The sequence below is a fragment of the Bufo gargarizans genome, unplaced genomic scaffold (genome assembly GCF_014858855.1).
Source record: "Bufo gargarizans isolate SCDJY-AF-19 unplaced genomic scaffold, ASM1485885v1 original_scaffold_1973_pilon, whole genome shotgun sequence".
Classification (NCBI taxonomy): domain Eukaryota; kingdom Metazoa; phylum Chordata; class Amphibia; order Anura; family Bufonidae; genus Bufo; species Bufo gargarizans.
In genome coordinates this window covers 114,300-127,841 of record NW_025334591.1, presented here as the reverse complement: position 1 = coordinate 127,841, position 13,542 = coordinate 114,300, and positions in this window count along the sequence as shown.

Below are 13,542 nucleotides of genomic sequence, written 5' to 3'. Positions count from 1 at the left end.
CCAACCCCATCAGTCTGTCACATCACCCCCATGCATACCAGGGAAACTGTCTCAGCCTCAAGTTATGCAGCAGTCTCTTATGCTGTTTGAAGACTCCGCTGGCAGGGTTTCCCAAGGGCATCCACCTAGCCCTTCCCCAGCGGTGAAAGACATAGAATGCACTGACGCACAACCACTTATGTTTCCTGATGATGAGGACATGGGAATACCACCTCAGCATGTCTCTGATGATGACGAAACACAGGTGCCAACTGCTGCGTCTTTCTGCAGTGTGCAGACTGAACAGGAGGTCAGGGATCAAGACTGGGTGGAAGACGATGCAGGGGACGATGAGGTCCTAGACCCCACATGGAATGAAGGTCGTGCCACTGACTTTCACAGTTCGGAGGAAGAGGCAGTGGTGAGACCGAGCCAACAGCGTAGCAAAAGAGGGAGCAGTGGGCAAAAGCAGAACACCCGCCGCCAAGAGACTCCGCCTGCTACTGACCGCCGCCATCTGGGACCGAGCACCCCAAAGGCAGCTTCAAGGAGTTCCCTGGCATGGCACTTCTTCAAACAATGTGCTGACGACAAGACCCGAGTGGTTTGCACGCTGTGCCATCAGAGCCTGAAGCGAGGCATTAACGTTCTGAACCTGAGCACAACCTGCATGACCAGGCACCTGCATGCAAAGCATGAACTGCAGTGGAGTAAACACCTTAAAACCAAGGAAGTCACTCAGGCTCCCCCTGCTACCTCTTCTGCTGCTGCCGCCTCGGCCTATTCTGCTGCTGCCGCCTCGGCCTCTTCCTCCGCCTCTGGAGGAACGTTGGCACCTGCCGCCCAGCAAACAGGGGATGTACCACCAACACCACCACCACCACCTCCGTCACCAAGCGTCTCAACCATGTCACACGCCAGCGTTCAGCTCTCCATCTCACAAACATTTGATAGAAAGCGTAAATTCCCACCTAGCCACCCTCGATCCCTGGCCCTGAATGCCAGCATTTCTAAACTACTGGCCTATGAAATGCTGTCATTTAGGCTGGTGGACACAGACAGCTTCAAACAGCTCATGTCGCTTGCTGTCCCACAGTATGTTGTTCCCAGCCGGCACTACTTCTCCAAGAGAGCCGTGCCTTCCCTGCACAACCAAGTATCCGATAAAATCAAGTGTGCACTGCGCAACGCCATCTGTAGCAAGGTCCACCTAACCACAGATACGTGGACCAGTAAGCACGGCCAGGGACGCTATATCTCCCTAACTGCACACTGGGTAAATGTAGTGGCAGCTGGGCCCCAGGCGGAGAGCTGTTTGGCGCACGTCCTGCCGCCGCCAAGGATCGCAGGGCAACATTCTTTGCCTCCTGTTGCCACCTCCTCCTTCTCGGCTTCCTCCTCCTCTTCTTCCACCTGCTCATCCAGTCAGCCACACACCTTCACCACCAACTTCAGCACAGCCCGGGGTAAACGTCAGCAGGCCATTCTGAAACTCATATGTTTGGGGGACAGGCCCCACACCGCACAGGAGTTGTGGCGGGGTATTGAACAACAGACCGACGAGTGGTTGCTGCCGGTGAGCCTCAAGCCCGGCCTGGTGGTGTGTGATAATGGGCGAAATCTCGTTGCAGCTCTGGGACTAGCCAATTTGACGCACATCCCTTGCTTGGCGCATGTGCTGAATTTGGTGGTGCAGAAGTTCATTCACAACTACCCCGACATGTCAGAGCTGCTGCATAAAGTGCGGGCCGTCTGTTCGCGCTTCCGGCGTTCACATCCTGCCGCTGCTCGCCTGTCTGCGCTACAGCGTAACTTCGGCCTTCCCGCTCACCGCCTCATATGCGACGTGCCCACCAGGTGGAACTCCACCTTGCACATGCTGGACAGACTGTGCGAGCAGCAGCAGGCCATAGTGGAGTTTCAGCTGCAGCACGCACGGGTCAGTCGCACTACAGAACAGCACCACTTCACCACCAATGACTGGGCCTCCATGCGAGACCTGTGTGCCCTGTTGCGCTGTTTCGAGTACTCCACCAACATGGCCAGTGGCGATGACACCGTTATCAGCGTTACAATACCACTTCTATGTCTCCTTGAGAAAACACTTAGGGCGATGATGGAACAGGAGGTGGCCCAGGAGGAGGAGGAGGAGGATGAGGAAGAGGGGTCATTTTTAGCACTTTCAGGCCAGTCTCTTCGAAGTGACTCAGAGGGAGGTTTTTTGCAACAGCAGAGGCCAGGTACAAATGTGGCCAGCCAGGGCCCACTACTGGAGGACGAGGAGGACGAGGATGAGGAGGAGGTGGAGGAGGATGAGGATGAAGCATGGTCACAGCGGGGTGGCACCCAACGCAGCTCGGGTCCATCACTGGTGCGTGGCTGGGGGGAAAGGCAGGACGATGACGATACGCCTCCCACAGAGGACAGCTTGTCCTTACCCCTGGGCAGCCTGGCACACATGAGCGACTACATGCTGCAGTGCCTGCGCAACGACAGCAGAGTTGCCCACATTTTAACCTGTGCGGACTACTGGGTTGCCACCCTGCTGGATCCACGCTACAAAGACAATGTGCCCACCTTACTTCCTGCACTGGAGCGTGATAGGAAGATGCGCGAGTACAAGCGCACGTTGGTAGACGCGCTACTGAGAGCATTCCCAAATGTCACAGGGGAACAAGTGGAAGCCCAAGGCCAAGGCAGAGGAGGAGCAAGAGGTCGCCAAGGCAGCTGTGTCACGGCCAGCTCCTCTGAGGGCAGGGTTAGCATGGCAGAGATGTGGAAAACTTTTGTCAACACGCCACAGCTAACTGCACCACCACCTGATACGCAACGTGTTAGCAGGAGGCAACATTTCACTAACATGGTGGAACAGTACGTGTGCACACCCCTCCACGTACTGACTGATGGTTCGGCCCCATTCAACTTCTGGGTCTCTAAATTGTCCACGTGGCCAGAGCTAGCCTTTTATGCCTTGGAGGTGCTGGCCTGCCCGGCAGCCAGCGTTTTGTCTGAACGTGTATTCAGCACGGCAGGGGGCGTCATTACAGACAAACGCAGCCGCCTGTCTACAGCCAATGTGGACAAGCTGACGTTCATAAAAATGAACCAGGCATGGATCCCACAGGACCTGTCCGTCCCTTGTCCAGATTAGACATTAACTACCTCCCCATAACCATATATTATTGGACTCCAGGGCACTTCCTCATTCAATCCTATTTTTATTTTCATTTTACCATTATATTGCGATGCTACCCAAAGTTGAATGAACCTCTCCTCTGCCTGTGTGCTAGGCCTAAATATATGCCAATGGACTGTTGCAGTGGTGGCTGACATGAAGCCTGATTCTCTGCTATGACATGCAGACTAATTCTCTGCTGACATGAAGCCAGATTGTCTGTTACGGGACCTCTCTCCTCTGCCTGGGTGCTGGGCCTAAATTTATGACCATGGACTGTTGCAGTGGTGGCTGACGTGAAGCCTGATTCTCTGCTATGACATGCAGACTGATTCTCTGCTGACATGAAGCCAGATCGTCTGTTACGGGACCTCTCTGCTCTGCCTGTGTGCTAGGCCTAAATATATGCCAATGGACTGTTGCAGTGGTGGGTGACGTGAAGCCTCATTCTCTGCTATGACATGCAGACTGATTCTCTGCTGACATGAAGCCAGATTCTCTGTTACGGGACCTCTCTCCTCTGCCTGTGTGTGTGCTGGGCCTAAATATATGCCAATGGACTGTTGCAGTGGTGGCTGACGTGAAGCCTCATTCTCTGCTATGACATGCAGACTAATTCTCTGCTGACATGAAGACAGATTCTCTGTTACGGGACCTCCCTCCTCTGCCTGGGTGCTGGGCCTAAATATATGCCAATGGACTGTTGCAGTGGTGGCTGACGTGAAGCCTCATTCTCTGCTATGACATGCAGACTGATTCTCTGCTGACATGAAGCCAGATTCTCTGTTACGGGACCTCTCTCCTCTGCCTGTGTGTGTGCTGGGCCTAAATATATGCCAATGGACTGTTGCAGTGGTGGCTGACGTGAAGCCTCATTCTCTGCTATGACATGCAGACTGATTCTCTGCTGACATGAAGCCAGATTCTCTGTTACGGGACCTCTCTCCTCTGCCTGTGTGTGCTGGGCCTAAATATATGCCAATGGACTGTTGCAGTGGTGGCTGACGTGAAGCCTCATTCTCTGCTATGACATGCAGACTGATTCTCTGCTGACATGAAGCCAGATTCTCTGTTACGGGACCTCTCTCCTCTGCCTGTGTGTGTGCTGGGCCTAAATATATGCCAATGGACTGTTGCAGTGGTGGCTGACGTGAAGCCTCATTCTCTGCTATGACATGCAGACTGATTCTCTGCTGACATGAAGCCAGATTGTCTGTTACGGGACCTCTCTGCTCTGCCTGTGTGCTAGGCCTAAATATATGCCAATGGACTGTTGCAGTGGTGGGTGACGTGAAGCCTCATTCTCTGCTATGACATGCAGACTGATTCTCTGCTGACATGAAGCCAGATTCTCTGTTACGGGACCTCTCTCCTCTGCCTGTGTGTGTGCTGGGCCTAAATATATGCCAATGGACTGTTGCAGTGGTGGCTGACGTGAAGCCTCATTCTCTGCTATGACATGCAGACTAATTCTCTGCTGACATGAAGACAGATTCTCTGTTACGGGACCTCCCTCCTCTGCCTGGGTGCTGGGCCTAAATATATGCCAATGGACTGTTGCAGTGGTGGCTGACGTGAAGCCTCATTCTCTGCTATGACATGCAGACTGATTCTCTGCTGACATGAAGCCAGATTCTCTGTTACGGGACCTCTCTCCTCTGCCTGTGTGTGTGCTGGGCCTAAATATATGCCAATGGACTGTTGCAGTGGTGGCTGACGTGAAGCCTCATTCTCTGCTATGACATGCAGACTGATTCTCTGCTGACATGAAGCCAGATTCTCTGTTACGGGACCTCTCTCCTCTGCCTGTGTGTGTGCTGGGCCTAAATATATGCCAATGGACTGTTGCAGTGGTGGCTGACGTGAAGCCTCATTCTCTGCTATGACATGCAGACTAATTCTCTGCTGACATGAAGACAGATTCTCTGTTACGGGACCTCCCTCCTCTGCCTGGGTGCTGGGCCTAAATATATGCCAATGGACTGTTGCAGTGGTGGCTGACGTGAAGCCTCATTCTCTGCTATGACATGCAGACTAATTCTCTGCTGACATGAAGACAGATTCTCTGTTACGGGACCTCTCTCCTCTGCCTGGGTGCCGGGGCCTAAATATCTGAGAATGGACTGTTCCAGTGGTGGGTGACGGGAAGCCAGATTCTCTGCTATGGAACCTCTCTCCAATTGATTTTGGTTAATTTTTATTTATTTAATTTTTATTTTAATTCATTTCCCTATCCACATTTGTTTGCAGGGGATTTACCTACATGTTGCTGCCTTTTGCAGCCCTCTAGCTCTTTCCTGGGCTGTTTTACAGCCTTTTTAGTGCCGAAAAGTTCGGGTCCCCATTGACTTCAATGGGGTTCGGGTTCGGGACGAAGTTCGGATCGGGTTCGGATCCCGAACCCGAACATTTCCGGGATGTTCGGCCGAACTTCTCGAACCCGAACATCCAGGTGTTCGCTCAACTCTAATCCTGATGCATCCTGAACGGATTTCACTCCATTCAGAATGCATTAGGATAAAACTGATCAGGATTCTTCCGGCATAGAGCCCCGACGACGGAACTCTATGCCGGAAGAAAAGAACGCAGGTGTGAAAGAGCCCTTAGTGAATCTGTGAACAAAAAAATATAGAATGTCAGAAATAATGAAACATATTTTGTCATTTTACACATTATAGTAAAAGTCACATTCTCTATCTAGTCCCTTTGGAGACAAGCGGTGTATCCAATATGATTCACGTTGCTTCAGTAACAAGGTCCGGTTTCCTCCTTGTCGCAGTATCGGTATCTGTTCCAAAACTTGAAAAAGCATTGTGGAGATTTAATAGTTAAATTGTTTGAAATGTGCCAGAATTGCTAAGAGAAATTGATCAGTTCTGACTGTAGATTTATGTTTGGAGATTCTATCTCTACAGGGAGTGCAGAATTATTAGGCAAGTTGTATTTTTGAGGATTAATTTTATTATTGAACAACAACCATGTTCTCAATGAACCCAAAAAACTCATTAATATCAAAGCTGAATATTTTTGGAAGTAGTTTTTAGTTTGTTTTTAGTTTTAGCTGTTTTAGGGGGATATCTGTGTGTGCAGGTGACTATTACTGTGCATAATTATTAGGCTACTTAACAAAAAACAAATATATACCCATTTCAATTATTTATTTTTACCAGTGAAACCAATATAACATCTCAACATTCACAAATATACATTTCTGACATTCAAAAACAAAACAAAAACAAATCAGTGACCAATATAGCCACCTTTCTTTGCAAGGACACTCAAAAGCCTGCCATCCATGGATTCTGTCAGTGTTTTGATCTGTTCACCATCAACATTGTGTGCAGCAGCAACCACAGCCTCCCAGACACTGTTCAGAGAGGTGTACTGTTTTCCCTCCTTGTAAATCTCACATTTGATGATGGACCACAGGTTCTCAATGGGGTTCAGATCAGGTGAACAAGGAGGCCATGTCATTAGATTTTCTTCTTTTATACCCTTTCTTGCCAGCCACGCTGTGGAGTACTTGGACGCGTGTGATGGAGCATTGTCCTGCATGAAAATCATGTTTTTCTTGAAGGATGCAGACTTCTTCCTGTACCACTGCTTGAAGAAGGTGTCTTCCAGAAACTGGCAGTAGGACTGGGAGTTGAGCTTGACTCCATCCTCAACCCGAAAAGGCCCCACAAGCTCATCTTTGATGATACCAGCCCAAACCAGTACTCCACCTCCACCTTGCTGGCGTCTGAGTCGGACTGGAGCTCTCTGCCCTTTACCAATCCAGCCACGGGCCCATCCATCTGGCCCATCAAGACTCACTCTCATTTCATCAGTCCATAAAACCTTTGAAAAATCTGTCTTGAGATATTTTTTGGCCCAGTCCTGACGTTTCAGCTTGTGTATCTTGTTCAGTGGTGGTCGTCTTTCAGCCTTTCTTACCTTGGCCATGTCTCTGAGTATTGCACACCTTGTGCTTTTGGGCACTCCAGTGATGTTGCAGCTCTGAAATATGGCCAAACTGGTGGCAAGTGGCATCTTGGCAGCTGCACGCTTGACTTTTCTCAGTTCATGGGCAGTTATTTTGCGCCTTGGTTTTTCCACGCGCTTCTTGCGACCCTGTTGACTATTTTGAATAAAACGCTTGATTGTTCGATGATCACGCTTCAGAAGCTTTGCAATTTTAAGAGTGCTGCATCCCTCTGCAAGATATCTCACTATTTTTGCCTTTTCTGAGCCTGTCAAGTCCTTCTTTTGACCCATTTTGGCAAAGGAAAGGAAGTTGCCTAATAATTATGCACACCTGATATAGGGTGTTGATGTCATTAGACCACACCCCTTCTCATTACAGAGATGCACATCACCTAATATGCTTAATTGGTAGTAGGCTTTCGAGCCTATACAGCTTGGAGTAAGACAACATGCATAAAGAGGATGATGTGGTCAAAATACTCATTTGCCTAATAATTCTGCACTCCCTGTAATGTGCCGGGTGGTCTCGCCAACGTAGATTAGTCCACAGGGGCATTTAATCAGATATGCAACATGAGAGAAATCACAAGTGAAATATCCCTTAATAGGATATTTCTTGCCCGAGTGAGGATGTGTAATAACGTCTCCTTTGATAATGCTAGAACACTGTGTGCAGTGAAGGCACGGGAAGGTGCCAGTTTTGGGAGTCCCAAGGAATCTTTGGCGAGGGATCCTAGATAAGGGGCCAATGTCGGCTCTAATCAGATGGTCTCTGATATTACATGGACGTTTATAGCATGTGAGAGGAGGGGATTGAAACTCCTGTACATTAGGGTAAGCTTGAGATAATATGTGCCACTGCTGACAAACCGTATTTTGGATCTTCTGTGTGAGCGGATGGTATGTAAGTATACATGGTATTCTATTGGGAGTACTTGAATGTTTAGTTGTCTGTCGTGGTGGCCTATATTTAGGTTGGATCATATGCTGGGGGTATCCCCTCTGGAGAAACTTTGATGACATCTCTTCCTTCCTCTTTTCTCTGGTGGAAGGATCAGTTACAATTCGTTCTACTCGAGTTAGTTGGGATTTGGGTAATGACATTTTTGGTGCTCTAGGATGACTGCTAGTATAATGTAAAAGACCATTTTTGTCTGTTGGTTTGCTGTATAGATCAAAGCTTATAGAACCTTCTTGGTCTATGAGTACAAGGGTGCAGGCATGGGATCCAGCCGGTTCTCTCCGGTTCTGCCGAACCGTTTGTTAAAATTACAGGCGGTTCGCAGGACCGGTGAGAAGCAGGGATCCTGACCCGGTCCTGCAGCTGCGCCTGCACCAGTGGCGTAGCTATAGGGGTGGGGGCGGAGCGGAAGCCGAGAGGAGAGGCCCTGTGTGACGCGCACTGTGCAGGGCAGCTGGGCAGGCGAAGTGAGGAGGGGCCGGGGGAGCGGCTTCAGTTGAGGTGCGACGCAGGACTTAGTCACGTACCTCACTGTGACCTCCTGCGGCGGATCTCGCGAGATGACGCGATGACGCGGCGCGGGAAGGCACAGTGAGCAAGGCATTGGTGACCGCCTGTACCAGGATGCCACAAGCTGTGAAGGAGAGAGAGGTAAGTATTAATTATTTCTCCTAAGCAGGTGCCTACTCCACCTTCCCCTCATCCTGACCCAATGTTTAGATTCTTTTAGCCAAACAAGAGTTATGGATGGGGTTGATGACAATATTTAAGGTGGCCACACACAGGGAAACACATCTATTTTGCCCACAGAGTAAGAGCAGCTTTTTTAAGCGGTACTCCACTATGTAATGGCCCCCTCTTTATTATTAATATAATGGCCCCCTCTTTATTATTAATGTAATGGCCCCCTCTTTGTTATTAATGTAATGGCCCCCTCTTTATTATTAATATAATGGCCCCCGCTTTATTATTAATGTAATGGCTCCCTCTTTGTTATTAATGTAATGGCCCCCTCTTTGTTATTAAAGTGGGGGCCATTATATTAATAATAAAGAGGGGGCCATTATATTAATAAAAAAGAGGTGGTCATTATATTAATAATAAAGTGGGGGGCATTACATTAAAAATAAAGAGTGGGCCATTATAATAATAATAAAGAGGGGGCCGTTACAGTAATAACAAAGAGGGGGCCGTTACAGTAATAACAAAGAGGGGGCCGTTACAGTAATAATAAAGAGGGGGCCATTATATTAATAATAAAGAGGGGGCCATTATATTAATAATAAAGAGAGGGCCATTATATTATCAATAAAGAGGGGGCCATTATATTAATAAAAAAGAGGGGGTCATTATATTAATAATAAAGTGGGGGCCATTACATTAAAAATAAAGAGTGGGCCATTATAATAATAATAAAGAGGGGGCCATTACAGTAATAACAAAGAGGGGGCCTAAGGCTTTTTAAAAGTTGAGTGGTATGTGTGTAGTGTATATATAGTGTATTTGTGTGTAGTGTATATATGGTGTATGTAAATATGTCGTGACTGTGTTGCATATATATGGTGTATGTAAATATGTGTCATGACTCGTGACGCGCTGCGTATCCACCGCTGAGTAGGGAACCTGTTGTTAAAAATTTGAATCCCACCCCTGCAAGGGTGTCCAGAAAACTAATCTTATTGGTATCTGTCTGTATGGTAAAACCTAATTCAGGGTAGATGTTATCAAGGTATTGGTGAAATTGAAGCATGCTGGATGTCGGTCCTTCCCAAAGGCAAAAATTATCATCTATAAAGCGGAGCCAAATTTTGGCATGTTGTGGAAAGAGAGGGTGTGAATTGACATATTTTTCCTCGCGGTCCCTCGTCTTCGGGCATAAAAATTGTCTCCAAACAGGGAGAAGTTCCCATGTAAGGCTATTGACAATAATGAAATACAAAACTCCTGTTGTATAGGACTAAGCGTGGAGTGTCTGGCCAGTAATTGTGCAGTGGCTCTGATGCCCTTATCATGCATAATAGACGTATATAGGCTATTTATGTCCATAGTCACTAGTAATGAGTTCGGTTGGGGTGATAGTGAACTGAGTTTAGTGATAAAGTCATCAGTGTCTAATAGTAAGGAGCGTGATATTTTAATGAATGGAGTAAGTATGCGATCTAGATAAATTGACAGAGCAGATAGTTTTGATTCAGTAGAAGCAACTATAGGTCTTCCTGGTGGGTTTTAAAGATTTTTATGGATCTTGGGTAAGGTGTAAAAGACCGATGTGAAAGGGTGTTGTTTGGTTAGGAACGTTATTGTGTCATCGTCTATTATTAAGTTCCCGATACTGTTGAAGTAGAGTGCTTATCTTTTTGGCAATGCAAGGGGAAGGATACAGAAAGCTGTCTCAGAGATTTCAGGTGTCTGTTTCCACAGTTAGGAACATATTGAGGAAATGGAAGACCACAGGCTCAGTTCAAGTTAAAGGGGTTGTCTGAACCCGGACATACCCTTATTTTCACCCCGGCAGCCCTCCTGAGCCTGGCATCGGAGCATCTCATGCTCCGATGCGCTCCCGTGCCCTGCGCTAGATCGCGCAGGGCACAGGCTCTTGTGTTTTCAATAACACACTGCCGGGCGGTAACTTCCGCCCAGCAGTGTGTTCGGTGACGTCACCGGCTCTGAGGGGCGGGCTTTAGCTCTGCCCTAGCCGTTTTACTGGCTAGGGCAGAGCCAAATCCCGCCCATCAGTGCCGGTGACGTCACCGGGGTTCCTGTCAGCCCCATAGAGAGCCCGGTACGTCACCGGAACTCAGAAAAATGCCTTTGCCCTGCGCGATTTAGCGCAGGGCAAAGGAGAGCATCGGAGCATGAACTGCTCCGATGCTCATGTCAGGGGGGCTGCCGGGGTGAAAATGGAGGGATGTCCAGGTTCAGCTCTGAACCTGGACAACCCCTTTAAGGCTCGAAGTGGCAGACCAAGAAAAATCTAGGATAGACAGAAGCGACGAATGGTGAGAACAGTCAGAGTCAACCCACAGACCAGCACCAAAGACCTACCACATCATCTTGCTGCAGATGGAGTCACTGTGCATCGTTCAACCATTTGGCGCACTTTATACAAGGAGATGCTGTATGCGAGAGTGATGCAGAGTAAGCCTTTTCTCCACCCACAGCACAAAAAGTGCCGCTTGAGGTGGGCTAAAGCACATTTGGACAAGCCAGCTTCATTTTGGAATAAGGTGCTGTGAACTGATGAAACTAAAATTGAGTTATTTGACCATAACAAGGGGCGTTATGCATGGAGGAAAAAGAACACAGAGTTCCAAGAAAAACACCTGCTACCTACAGTAAAATATGGTGGTGGTTCCATCATGCTGTGGGGTAGTGTGGCCAGTGCAGGGACTGGGAATCTTGTCAAAGTTGAGGGACGCATGGATTCCACTCAGTATCAGCAGATTCTGGAGACCAATGTCCAGGAATCAGTGACAAAGCTAAAGCTGCGCCGGGGCTGGATCTTTCAACAAGACAACGACCCTAAACACCACTAAGGCATTCATGCAGAGGAACAAGTACAACGTTCTGGAATGGCCATCTCAGTCCCCAGACCTGAATATAATTGAAAATCTGTGATGTGACTTAAAGAGAGCTGTCCATGCTCGGAAGCCATCAAACCTGAATGAACTAAAGATGTTTTGTAAAGAGGAATGGTCCAAAATACCTTCAACCAGAATCCAGACTCTAATTGGTACCTACAGGAAGCATTTAGAGGCTGTAATTTCTGCAAAAGGAGGATCTACTAAATATTGATTTCATTTCTTTTTCGTGGTGCCCAAATTTATTGTCATGGAACCATGAACCAGACGTACAACAAGAGATAAGTGGAAATAAGAAGGCTTTATTGAAAATCAAGCTGTAAGCAAAAGTCCAAACGGATGGCTAAACCGAAGCAGGGTCTTGCGTAGACAGAGGTCAGGAACCAGAAGGGTAGTCAGACGAAGCCTGGATCAGGAACCAGCAGGGTAGTCAGACGAAGCCAGGATCAGGAACCAACGGGGTAGTCAGACGAGGCCAGGATCAGGAACCAGAAGCAGCAGCAGTCTTAGAAGCATGTGAACACAGGAGGACCAAGCAAGGAACTGAAGCCACAGACCTCCTATATATATGAGCTAGGCATCCAGCTCCTCCCAGTGGGAAGGAGAAGCCGCAGGGTGGGAGGCTACAAGAAACCCAGAAACCAAGATGGCCGCCAGCACATGTCAAACGAAGGAGAACAGTAAGAAGGTAAGACCATGACAGTACCTCCCCCTCAAGGGCCCCTCCTCCGCGGAGTAAGGAACGGTTTCTGAGGGAAGCGTGCGTGGAAGGCTCGGAGCAAAGCAGGAGCATGGACATCTGCGGAGGGAACCCAGGAACGCTCCTCTGGACCATAACCACGCCAATGGACCAAAAACTGCAACCGACCGTGGACCAGGCGTGAGTCCAGGATATTGCTCACCTCATATTCCTCACGATTGCCCACTTGGACCGGACGGGGCCGAGGAACCGAGGAAGTGAAACGATTACACACCAATGGCTTCAACAGGGAGACATGAAACACGTTGGAGATCCGCAAGCCAGGAGGAAGCGCAAGGGCATAGGCTACCGGGTTTACCCTGCGAAGCACTCGGAAGGGACCAACAAAGCGAGGCGCCAGCTTGGGAGTGGGCACTAGAAGGTTGAGGTTGCGGGTGGACAACCATACACGGTCTCCGACCTGGTAGGAAGGAGCGGGCGCTCGTCTGCGATCAGCCTGGAGTCTCTGGTGCTGCGCAGAGACCTCAAGGGACCTCTGGATCTGTACCCAAGAAGCACGTAGGACGGAAAGGTGATCCTCCACAGCCGGAATATCCTGGGGAGAGAATACCTCCGGTAACACGGCAGGTTGGAACCCATAATTGGCCATGAAGGGAGACGTCCCAGAGGAAGAGTTCACCGCCGTGTTCCTGGCAAACTCAGCCCAAGGCAGGAGGTCAACCCAATTGTCTTGGTGATCGGAGACATAGCAACGAAGGAATTGCTCCAAGGCCTGATTGGATCGTTCTGCGGCCCCATTGGACTGAGGGTGGTAGGCCGAGGAGAAAGAGAGATGAATCCCCAACTGGGAGCAAAAGGCGCGCCAGAACTTGGACACAAACTGACTCCCCCGATCCGACACAATCTCCTTGGGCAAACCGTGCAAACGGAAGACCTCCCTGGCGAAAATCGTGGCCAACTCTTGTGCAGAGGGTAACTTCTTGAGAGGAACACAGTGGCACATTTTGGAAAACCGATCCACAATCATGAGAATGACCGTATGGCCTCGGGATGCAGGGAGGTCCACAATGAAATCCATCCCCAGGTGTGACCATGGGCGCTCCCCGGTGGCTATGGGTTGCAAAAGGCCCAACGGAAGGTGCCGAGGGGACTTACTCTGGGCACAAACGGAGCATGCCGC